This window comes from Cupressus sempervirens, chromosome 5 (genome assembly GCF_028749045.1).
Source record: "Cupressus sempervirens isolate cs-2001-9-10 chromosome 5, ASM2874904v1, whole genome shotgun sequence".
In the NCBI taxonomy this organism is placed as follows: domain Eukaryota; kingdom Viridiplantae; phylum Streptophyta; class Pinopsida; order Cupressales; family Cupressaceae; genus Cupressus; species Cupressus sempervirens.
Genome location: NC_143122.1, coordinates 151,183,823 through 151,196,962, shown reverse-complemented (window position 1 = coordinate 151,196,962; position 13,140 = coordinate 151,183,823).

Below are 13,140 nucleotides of genomic sequence, written 5' to 3'. Positions count from 1 at the left end.
TTGTCATCTGGACTAGGAAATCATAGGAATGCTTGATAGACATAGAAAACTATCTTTACTACTCAAGTGAGCTCATCATATACTGACTGATAATGATATGACATTTGTGTAACATTAAAGACAATACACAAATAATCAATTGTATCCAAAAATCTCCCACTTTGGAATTGATGGCAACACAACATGGCATAGCACAGTGAAATTTTTGATTGGTTCTCTAAGAACTCCCTCCGTCAGTATGAGATCTTCCTTTCACTAGATTCTTTCTTTGTCTACAACAACTTATGCAAAGTTCATTGAGAACTTTCTCCCTCTTACAAAAAACTTCTTCTTCTTTGGAAAACTTATCCCTCTTTAGTTCTTTAGTTCGTTACTTTATTCTAGTTCAAAAATTTCTTAGAGATATGGTAGTAAACTTGTTCCTCTTTGACAGAACATGCCAAAGATAATAATTCTGTAAATACCAATCTACCTTAAGTACTGATTCATTTGCAATATGCCCTTGCCAATTCTGCACCAACTGATTGATCTTCGACTTAGCTCTTGTTGATGCATCACTACACTTTATTTAGTGAACTTCGAATAGGGGAATGATCCCTATCTTACCTCTTAGATACAAAAATGCATCCTTATGTAATGGCTTGGTGAATATGTCTACAATCTATTTCTTTGTATTAACACATTATAATTTGAATTCTTTCTCTTGTACCAACTCTTTTAAGAAGTGATATTTTATAGCAATGTGCTTTGTTTTAGTATGCATCACTGGATTCTTTGATATATGGATTGCACTCATGTTATTACAACATATGACTATTGGATCCTTGATCTCTGTCTTCATTCATTTCAATAGTTGTTTGAACCAAACAATGTTAGAAAAATTAATTTTTGTTGCCATAGATTATTCCTTTGTTGTGGATTGAGATGTACAATTTTGCTTCTTGCTTGTCCATGACACTAGTCTTTTACCATGAAAGAATGCTCCACCACTAGTGATTTTTCTGTCATGAATACTTACTACCCAATTAGCTTTAGTAAACACTTTCAAGTTCAAATTGCCTCCAAGTTTATGCCATAAATCATAGTCTTTAGTACCTTTTAGATATCTCATGATTCTCTTGATTTCCATCATGTAGTTTTCCTTAAAATTTGTTGAGAATCTTTCCACTATTACAATTGCTAGAGCAATACCAAGTCTTGTGTGTACTACATACTGTAATTTTCCAATCATTGATCTATATGTGGTCTAATCTACTTCTTTGGAATCATCATTTTTGGAAAGCTTATGTCTAGTAGACATACAGGTTCCAATTGGTCTTGAATCTTCCATTCCAAAATTCTTCAATATCTCCTTGATATACTTAGATTGAGTGATGTAGATACTATTTTTGTTCTATTATATCTATAATCCAACAAAAGATTTTACCTCACCAAATATGGAAATGTCAAATTCTTTACTCATTTCTTCTAAAAATTCTTTACATAAGTCATCATTTCCTATAAATAGAGTATCATCAACAAATATTTCTCCCAACACAATTTTCTTGTCTGGTCCTTCCTTGAAATATAGACTATTGTTATCATTTGTCCTTTGAAATCCAATCTGCACCAAGTAATTATTAAGTCTTTCATACCAAGCTCTAGGAGGTTGCTTGAGACCATACAATGCTTCATATAACTTGGAAACCATGTCCTTTTTGTTAGGATCTACAAAACCTTCTAGTTGTTCAATGTAGACTTCCTCATCAATAATTCCATTGAAGAATGCAGATTTAACATCCATTTGATACACTTTAAATCCTCTATGTGCTACATATGCTAATAAAGTTCTAACACCTTTTAGTGATCTTGCCACAGGAGCAAAAGTCTCACCATAATCAATACCTTCTTTTGAGAATAGCCTTTGCACACCAATCTTGCTTTTTTTCTTGAAACTTTTTCATCTTCATTCAACTTATTTCTAAATGCCCACTTTGTACCAATTACATTTTTATCTTTGGGTTTAGGAACAAGAGTCCAAGTTTTGTTCTTTTCTATTTTTTCTATCTCTTCATTCATTTCTTCAATCCAAATTTCATTTTGTAGAGCATCTTTAATACTTCTAGGTTCAAATTCAACAAGTAAACATGTACCTTTTAATTTTCTTCTTGTCATTGTTCCATCATATTTATCTCTAATGATTTGATTAGGTGCATAATGCCTTCTAACATATCTTGCTAACACAAGCTCTTTGGGCTTTTAATGAGTTCTACCATCTTCATCTTGAATTTTAGTTTTAAGCTTGGGTCCATCAGGCTTAGTTTAAACTAGCTCGATAGGCTCTAATTGTGACTCGAATCCTTCAGATTGTAACTCGGGTTGCACTATCTACAACTCAATAACTATTGGAGATTTTGGGACTTAGGAGATGAAGCTTCTTTTATTCTAGATAGATTTGTCAAGGTATTAGGTTCATAGTAAACAAATCTTTTGTAATCTTCTAGCTCCTTGTTGCTTTCTTCTTCACTCTTTTCTGCAAACTTATCAATTCTCACATCTATACTTTCTATAATTTTATGAATAGAAAAATTTAAAGATTTGTATGTTTTACTTCTACAGGAGTATCCTAGAAATATTCCTTCATGACCTTTTACATCAAATTTTCCATTTCTAGATTCTTTCAAGATATAACATTTGCTATCAAATACTTTCAAGTAACTTATATTAGGCTTGTAGCCATACCATAGCTGATAAGGAGTTTTGTTTCAATCTTTCTTCAATTGAACTCTATTCAAGGTATGAACTATAGTGTTGATAGCTTCCTTCCATTATTTGAGAGCAACATTCTTTTCAATCATCAAGGTTCTTTTACAATCCATGATAGAGCTATTTCTTTTTTTAGCTATACCATTTTGCTATGGTGTACTAGGAGCTGATACTTGTCTTTTGATTTCTCTTTCAATGAAGAAATTATTGAATTCATTGGAGATGAATTCACCACCTCTATTTGATCTTAAGCATTTCAACCTCTTTCCAGTTTCATTTTCTACTCTTCCTAGACACCACTTGAATATCTGAAAGGTTTCTAATTTTTCTTTTAGATACATTACAATCATCATTCTAGAATAGTCATCAAAAAAAGGAATGAAAATTTTTTCTCCACTATAACTCTCTATTCTAATAGGTCCACATAATTTTGTATGAGCAATTTCCAAGACTTCTTCTAAGTGATAGTTTTTGCTTTTGAAACTAGTCTTTCCCATTTTTCCAATTTTGCAATTCTTGCAAAAACCCATGTTAGAATTCTTCAAACTAGGAATACCTCTTGCTCTTGTATGTTTTCTTATCTTAACTATATTATCAAAGTTTACATGACATAGCATTATGTGCCATAACTGACTTTCTTCTACTTGAGCAATAAAATAGATTACCTTTTGTTTGCTGGCTAGATCCAACCAGATTTCCCTTTCAATCCAATAGTTTTTCTTGTCCATTCATGAATTCTAGCTTGAATCCAATGTTATTCAACTATGCCACACTCATCAAACTATGCTTTAGTCCTTCAACCCAATAATCATTGTCACATACAAGTTCTTTAGTCAATGAAATACATCCTTTTCCCTTTTATGTTACAAGGTTCATTGTTTCCAAACCTCACACTACCTCCTTCATAATAATCCATGTGCTCAATTTTTTTTTTCTCTAGTCATATGATGTGAACAATCACTATAAATAATCCATATATCATTTTTTCTATCATGAGAGATAAGTACTATCTTATCTCCTTCATCATTAGATTCATCTTTCATAGCAATATATACCATTTCATCTTCACTATTACCAGCATCTTTAGCTATAAAAGGGGATTTCTTATGTTTGTCCATGTAGTTTTTGTAGTTCTTGGAATCCTTCTTGCCTTAATACTTATTTCTTTTCTTTTTATCTTTGACTTTCCTATTTGGACACCTAGCACCAATGTGTCCAACTTCTTCATAGGAAAAGTCGATCAGAGGAAATTTACCTTTGTACTTTCCTCTTCCTTTGGAATACTTCCATGCAAGTAAGGCTTCAACAATGTCAAGATCACTATCTAAACTTTCTTCTGATGTTCCTTCTTCTTCACTTCCTAATTGACTAGACATTGATTTCTTACCCTTTCCTTTAAGTGAGAATTTATCTTTAAAAGTAGCTTCAATAACCTTTGAACTAGGAACATAGTTATCAAAGTTATCGAAGTCAAAAGTTGTCAATGTTCCAACCAGAGCATCCAAAGATATTTTATTATTTGGATCACATCTTATTTCTTAAATAGTAGATACTCTAATTACATAAATAGGAAGAAGAGTTCTAAGTACTTTTCTTACAATTGTTTTCTCTTCAATGTCTCCTTCAGATGCTTTGATTGCACTTACACTAGCTTTGACCCTTTCGACCTATTTTTCAATATTCTCATCTTCTCTCATTTTCATCTGATCAAAATGACCTCTAAGAATTTTAGCCTTAGCCATAGTTACATTGTCATCTCCTCCATATATATCTTTTAGTTTGATCAACATCTCATAAGAGGTCTTGCAGTCTTTGACTTAATCAAATTCAACATAACTAAGAGCAGATGCAATATCAATCAACATGATATTATGATTCTTCTTTTTAGCAATATATTCAACTAATAATTTTCCACTGGGAGTCTTCTATTCAATATCAAGATACTTGCATCTTGAGTCACTGATAGTAGCCGAGTGTAACCTCATAAGTCCCTGCCATGCTACAAAATTGTCTTTGTTTAGCTTGGGGATCTCTCTTTTATAAGACATCATGATCATTAGCTTAGGTCCTTGAAACCTTCACTGCAAGCACCCAAAAAATCTTATACCAATTGTTGGAAATATAAGAGGAGTAACTAAGAGGGGAGGGGTGAATCAGTTACTACTAAAATAAATCCTAGATCCCTTAGATGTTTGTACAAAAATGCAAATCGAAAACTGAATATTGTTGAAACTCGACAAACACATACAAAATATTGTAACTTGTTAATAATTGAATAAACTTAGTAAATGCTTAAAATTTAAACTTCAGATGTTGTCTTTTATTATCAATATTTTAACTTAGTTGCAAACACATAAAAAAAAAAGCATGAACACATTTGACATCAAGATTTGATGTGAAAACCTAATTTGGGAAAAACCACCAATTGCAACTAGTTACTATTTTCACTCTTTTGAAGTGAGCCCTATTAGGAGCCAACCATATTAAAGGCTACAAAAAGAACTATTAGGTGTGACCCTATTAGAGGATTTAATTACTGTATTAGGAGTGGCCTTGTTAGAGGTCTTGAGACAATTCAATAAAACTACCACCTTGTTAGAGGATTTACAAATAGTTGTTAAGCCAACTCTGTTAGGAGATTTAGATCACTACTACAATGGCTAGAGAGTAACAATGAGATGACCTAATTTGAATGCAACTAAATTGCTGATTATAGATCTCTGTTCTAGCTGTACTTGATCCTTCCTGATCAAATATAGCCTTTTTGCTCCACAAGGATATTATGTTTATTGTTTAAATTCACTTCATCTTCTCATCATTAAATCTTCAATAACATCTTCATGTTTGCACATCTAGACTTGGAAATCACAACTTGACCTTATACTTATATTTTCCACTTTGTAAAGTTAGCTCAAATGCAAATTAGAATAATTAATATTCATCATCTCAATCGGCTGAAATTAATAGATAAATAAATTAAGCATAATATGTCAAACTAAGAAAATCTTTTGTTAGCCAACCCAACTCAGTAGAAAATAACTTAGAAATGGTTTTCATTACTAACCAATAGAAGCTTAGTTACCACTATAAACTCATGAAAATAACCTAGTAACTGAGTGAGCTTGATTAGCACTAGTTCCATTCAACTTTCGTTCATTAACTAAGTGAGCTCAATTAACACTCATCTTCTGCATACTTTTCTTTGATGCTTGAGTGAATTCTATAGACACTACCTTTTGGACTAGGCAATCATAGAAATGCTTGGTAGACATAGAAAACTATCTTAACTACCTAAGTGAGCTCGACATATACTAACTGCTAATGATATGACATTTGTGTAAAATCAAAGATAATACACAATTAATCAATTGTATCCAACAATATATATATATATATATATATATATATATATATATATATATATATATATATATATATATATATATATATATATATATATATATATATATATATATATATATATATATATATATATATATATATATATATATATATATATATATATATATATATATATATATATATATATATATATATATATATATATATATATATATATATATATATATATATATATATATATATATATTCTTTTCTCTAATTCACTCCTACTTGAATTGTTTATTTTTCAACCATCCACTATGCCTCTTCTTAGTCTCTTGAGTTGAGATGCAATAAACAATACCTAGTAGCTCATTTGTAAACCTTTTCCTAGAGGTGTCCTTCTCTTTTACTTTTCATATTGGTGACCAAATAGACCCATTAAGCCTAATTCCAACCATTGTTTTTATCAAGCTAAAAGGTTCAAAGTTTCTTTAAGTAATCTTGAACCAATTTATACCACTCTCAAAAAGTACAAAAGAATCCTAAACTTCTTTGTACCCCTTGTTGGAAATGATTGAAAAGATCATGAATGAAAGATAATGGAATTGGTAAAGAATGTTTTCAATCATTTTTTTGTCATTGATGACAAACTTGCTACTTGCAACAATGATAATTGCTTTAGTGATCCAAATACTATTAATTGGTTGGTTGACAAGGAGGTGGCAATCAATAAGATGTAACTAGAGTACCCAAAGAAAGGTTGGAGTTATGATGATGTAATGAAGTATAAGGATCAGCTAAGCCATTGATAAAATAATGTATTCATGGACACACTAAGATATATCAAAGATGTAAGGATTAACTAAGTTCATTAGAAAGAGCCAAGTAAGCTAGTTAGAGCCGAACAAATTCTCAGTTGAAGCCGAGAAAGTTCAACTTTAGTATAAGCTGAGTGATTACTCAGATGCCAAGTAATACAGAATCCTTTAGGTGCGAAGTAGCAGTAAAAGATAATGGATGCCGAGTAATTTTTCAAGTTTCGAGCAAAGCCAAAATGCTTCAAGTGTCGAGCACCAGTAAATAACATTAAGAAGCCGAGTAACACAGAAGGTTCCAAGCATTAGTAAACCAATAATGTTGAGTTGCTGCATTATTTGTTAAGACAAGATTCACCAGATCAGTAGCAATAAGGTTGTTACGTCAAATTTTGTGAATAGTTGGAAGTTAAGAATGATGAGTAGATGTCATAGAATTCTATGTAATCCATGCAAACCAATCCAAGGCGAATGCTAATGGATTTATCATGAAGTGTCCAGAAGAAACATTTTGGAGTGAAAAACAATACCATTTTCTCAAGAGAAAATTAAGATTTGAGTTGGAAATGAAGAACAAAACTTCTTTATAAGGAGTTACAGGTCAAAGATCAAGTGCATGTGCAAGAAAGGGAATTGGTCATAAGTGTGATCAGGTGAAGAAGCCAAGAGGAGTAAGAACAAAGCATCAAGACACTGAGTTGATCAAGTGACCAGAGATTGCATTGGCATAACGAGTGCAAGAACTCAAGGAGATAGATCTTGAAGGGTGAAAAAGCTGTTAGCACTACAAGGAAGAGAAGCCAAGAAAAGAAAAGAATTGAAGAGTGATATGAAATCTGCATAGTTAGGGTCGCAATCTGTATTAGGTCAAAACCCTTCTAATACTTTCTTACCATTGTATTAGATATTTAAAACCCTACATTGCTAGGTTAGCTTAACAACTAGGTTGCATAAGCCTCTTGAAAAGAATAGAAGATCCCTAGGAGAAGGATAAAGAGATCCTCAGGAGAAGGATAAAGAGATCCTTAGGAGAAGGATAAGAGATCCATAGGAGGAGGATAAGAGATCCTTAGAAAGGGATGAAAGATTCTTTTGAGAAGGTGACTGCAAATCTCATAAGACTTCGGTGAGCATAATAGCTCTATGTAAATCCTTTAACAAGGTGACATTCCAAGTTGAATGCTCTTGAATCCTTTAACAAGGTCACATTTAACAATGTGTTGTAACCTTTAACAGGGAAGACCATCAAAAGTGGTTGAAATCAATTGCGCAGTTATTTTGTGGGTATCATCCCCACTCTAGTTTTACCTTCTAATTCTTGGAGGGTTTCTCGATTATCAAATCCTTAGTGTTATGGTGTGATGCATGTTTACTTTTCATGGTTGTTTAATGTTTAATTTCATGCATGATAATTTCAGTTATGTGTCATTAAGGATTTGAAGAAAAAGTTTTATTGGACATCATTGGACCTTGGATAACTGATTCACCCCCCCTCTCACTTATTTTAAATAATTCTAACACCCCTTGTATCCAATTTAATAGTTCAAATATTCTTTAGGTTCAACTTTTTTTTTATTCTTACATGAAACTTTTTGGTTCCATAGTTTGATGTGCTATGAAGTTTGAGGAGAAGTTGCAATATAGCTAGATGTCATTCTCAGACTGACACACTCGTGAAATTTGATAATTTATGGAAAGGTGATGGTTGGTTAATATTTTGAGATGGAGTCATCATTAAGAGTTATGTTGAAGTCTTGATTTATGGATCAAAGTAAAGATTTGGTGCATGCAAAGGTAAAATATCTTGAACTCCTTTCTTAGTAATCAATACTAGACATCATATTAGTCTCATCTTCCCTTTTTCATGGAATCTAAAAAATCATTATACCAACTTCATGATTCATGCCTTTTCATTCGCTCAATGTCTATATGAGGTAAATTATTCTTTGTTAAAAAAGAATAATTCTCCTTAGGTGATTTAAATGTTAGCTATAGAAATCTAGAGAAAGAGTCAACTTTCATAGTTGCCATAGTCATTGTTCACTAGGTAAATTTCACATTTCCATTCCTACATTTCATCTTATGATAAATAGGTTAGTGACTACTTTCTTTATATCCAAAATAAATGTTCTAAGTCATGGATTCTACTCATATGTTTGGAAATACCCATAGTATATATAGTAAATCACATGTCATATCAGATAAAAATGTTTTAGGGGTTGACCTAGATGGAAGAATAGAAATGTTACATGAAAAGATTTTAGAGCCCTTTTCCAAAAAATTCCTGCAATTGTAACACCCCACCAAGGGATCCAAAGAATAAACCTAAAGTTTTACTAAGTTTGGTAGCAATTTTTTTTTTTAAACATGAAAGTAATATCATTCACAATTGATACAAGAATAATGGAAGCAATAGCAATAACCATCTCAAAGTAAACATAACATAACATAATAGGTTACATTCTTTAAGGATCTCTTAATGTTGAATTACATCTAAATCAACTAACATTATTGAATCCATCTAATACAACAATCACATGAAATAATAATGATAAGTCCAATGTTTATACATTACATTTCTAAATACTCAATCATCCACTGTACATGTCACAGGGTATGAAAGTCTTAAAGGAATATACATATGTGGAATAAGGTACATCATCCTATTCTAATCCATGATGCATCAAAGTAAATATAATATCATGTCATACATGATACATCATCATAGAAGATATATACATCCATCATAAAGATCAAACATAATAAACTAAGTGCACGGTTCCTCCCAACTGCTAATAGCATCATTAGACCATTGTGGGTCCTAGGCATCCCTCCATGCATAACATTCCAAACAACCAAAGAGATCATTGGTATTAACATAATAGGAATGTCACTCCTAACATATACTACATCATATGCAGAAAGTAATCTAACATGCAAATAAAAGCATAAGATAACATCATCTAACATACGCAAAACACCAGTGAAAGTATACATATCCACCATCATGAAGGACACATCATCCACGATGTATTAATGGATCTCAAATGATAAGAGTGGAAAAACACTACCACCCGACCGCGTGGCACCTAAGTTGTCCACTCCCACCATGCTGAGGAGATAATCTCAAGTCCTAAATAGGTTATCAAAATCACATAGTATAAATACTCTCTAAGTCCAAGAATCCTAAAAGTATACTAACTCAAAGGTTCCAATCACAAAATTGACATCTAATTCCCAGAGGCACACAAAGACATGTAAGAAACCTACTATGCAAGCAGGAAAGTGTCATCGCATATATCATGTAGAAGTTACCTTGGCAGTTAGCTAAACTCCACAGGTCCCTACTGATCCTCATGCGGCCACTAGTATCCTCTCATACTGACAAGACATACTATGGAATTCAAGGTCGCAACCATGCATTCTCTCTACTCCGATCCTAGTCTGTACAAGCACTCAAGGCATGGGCGAGAACAAAACAATTATCTTTTTAGGTTCATTTAGTTAGTATTAGGTGTGAATGTTTTCACTTATTAAAAAACTTACAATGAGTTACCCTGGTAGCCTCTTAGGGCCCCAACCCCCATTGCAAGCCACTTCCTGACACTACAAGTAGATAACCTACCCTAAGCTCATGGAATCATAAATGACCCCAGTCCTATACAAGTGACTGGAAAGAAAAATCAAAAGATAATCCAAAATAAGAACATCAAATATCCACAATAATAGCATTAAATCTCCATGAGCAATTGAAAAGCATCCATAGAAAATCATGACCACAACAGCTCTCTATTGGCAACTAAAGCATCATTGATAATCAAAAGTATCCATTGGTTCTTAATAATCAAAATATATCTCAAAGCATACTGATCGAAGACTCCAAAATTGTTGAGTCAAAACATGTCACAACATGATGTCATAAATCAACATTTCAGTCCCATCATGGCAACTGGAAAATATACCAAGGATAACTGATCGATGACTCAAAAATGATTAGGTCAAGTGTCTCATACATAAGAATCTCAACTATAACAATCAGTAATTAGAAACATTACATAGAGCATTCCATCACATAACCATGGTTGGGTTAATAAAAATTATAAAGAAGACATCATCACGACATCACAATCATAACCCCCAACCTTCGGTAGACGTCCTATAACTGATCAACACTAGTCAACCCAAAACCCAAAATAGAAACATAAAGAATACACAATGCAAGCACATGTTTTGGCTTTGCTAAAATTACATACTTGAATTTAATGTGGAGGTTTTCACTTTCCATTTACAATTTTGGATAATGAATGGAGGAACATTTTGTACATTTTCCCAACCCATGTTTTTGTTTGATAGACAAAAGTTTCTCTCCCAAAACCATTAGACTCAATTTTTTAATTGTTCTATTGTTTATATAAACGTTGTTTAAAGAAACCCCTATCGAGTTCCAATAATCAATTAACAATTCTAATGCACCCAATAATTACATAATTCAAAACTTTGATTTGTAATATATTCTAATGATTAATCTTAATTAAACTAAGTTTAATTAAGTTAATTATTAATATCTTTGCACAATTGACAAGCTTAATATTAATATTTTTAAATCAATTATTTATTTATTATTATTATTATTATTTTTAGAATGATCCATTAATACAAAATGTTTTAAATAAAATAATTATTTATAACTAATATAAATATATATACTTTTATATATATATATATATATATAACATGCAATAATTTAATAACAAATTATTATCAAGCATGACAACATATATGTATATATTTATATATACATATATGGAGATTTGCATAATTTTAAAAGAGAACAAATACTTCTTTTTTTAATAGCATTTTTAAAACGCTTTCCTCAAATATGAATCGTGATGCGATTTAATAAGTTTGCTCATTGCGATATATCATTCGACTTTTCAATTAAAAAAATATGTGTATATATATATATATATATATATATATATATATATATATATATATATATATATATATATATATATATATATATATATCTAAATGTATATATATGTATATATCTAAATGTATATATATGTTTATGCTATATTATAAAACTCTGCATATATGTATATATATACACATAGATATATATACACAAAGAATATATCCACAATGTTAAGAATTTCCTATAAAATATTTTCTCTCTAAATTTTTTTAGTAAAATTTTCTAATGGATTTGTTTATAATTTAAACCTTAGCCCCATAATTTCTTCAAATCTATGCATATAAGGTTTTCTCAAATAAAATTTAACTACCCATATTGAGAATGCATACAAGAAAAATATGGAAAATCCTCAGAAGACATATGGAAGACAAGAAGAACACAGGAAGTGCAAGATGTGGAAATAGCATAAGAAAAATCACAAGAGTCTACCCAGATTCTGATGCTAATTCACTTTTCTTCAGAAAACCCATAGAGCAAGCTCATCCCTCCTCCAAAATTTTTGAGTCCTCTAATGCTCCAAAAATGCTCTCCCAGGCTGTGTCTAAGCTTCTAAGAATGCCTGAATATAAAGAACTCTCAGGAAGCACATAGAATGTCTCTAGAAACAACTAGAAGGTGTAGACAACTAAGTATGAGTCTATTCCAACCTTCTAGATAAGTCATAAGGTTGTAGACACCATGTGCTTAATTGGTGCACTAACCCCCATGTTGTTGACATATGAGAAATAAAAAGGTGTGTTTACTCCTAGGCAAGCTTATAACTCTTATTTAATTTTTTTATAACTGTCATTCTAAGTTTTATAACTTTCATTTTAATTTTTATAAATTTTATTATTATTATTTATTTATTATTTTATTATTATTATTAATTTTAATTTATAATTTTCTTTTATTTAATTCTTTTTCTCAATTAATTCTCATTTAATTAATTATAGTCAAAATATCAAAGATCATGATATTATATTAATTTTCTTCAAATAATTAATTTTATTAATTAAATCTATTTATTAAGACTTAATTAATAGAAAATTCACCATAGACCTCCAAGATAAAATATAAAAACCCAACATAGAACAATTCACACAAAATCAGTCTAAAGGGTTAAAAATCACGAAATATGTCATCTGACACATTCGATGGGTAAAATATCCAGATACTTGTCTTACCTCACTAGGAAAAATGGTTTAAGGGTTTGAGATTTGAACTTGAGAATTTATCTCCCTTCTCTTATCATTGAGATAGTGTAATAGGGTA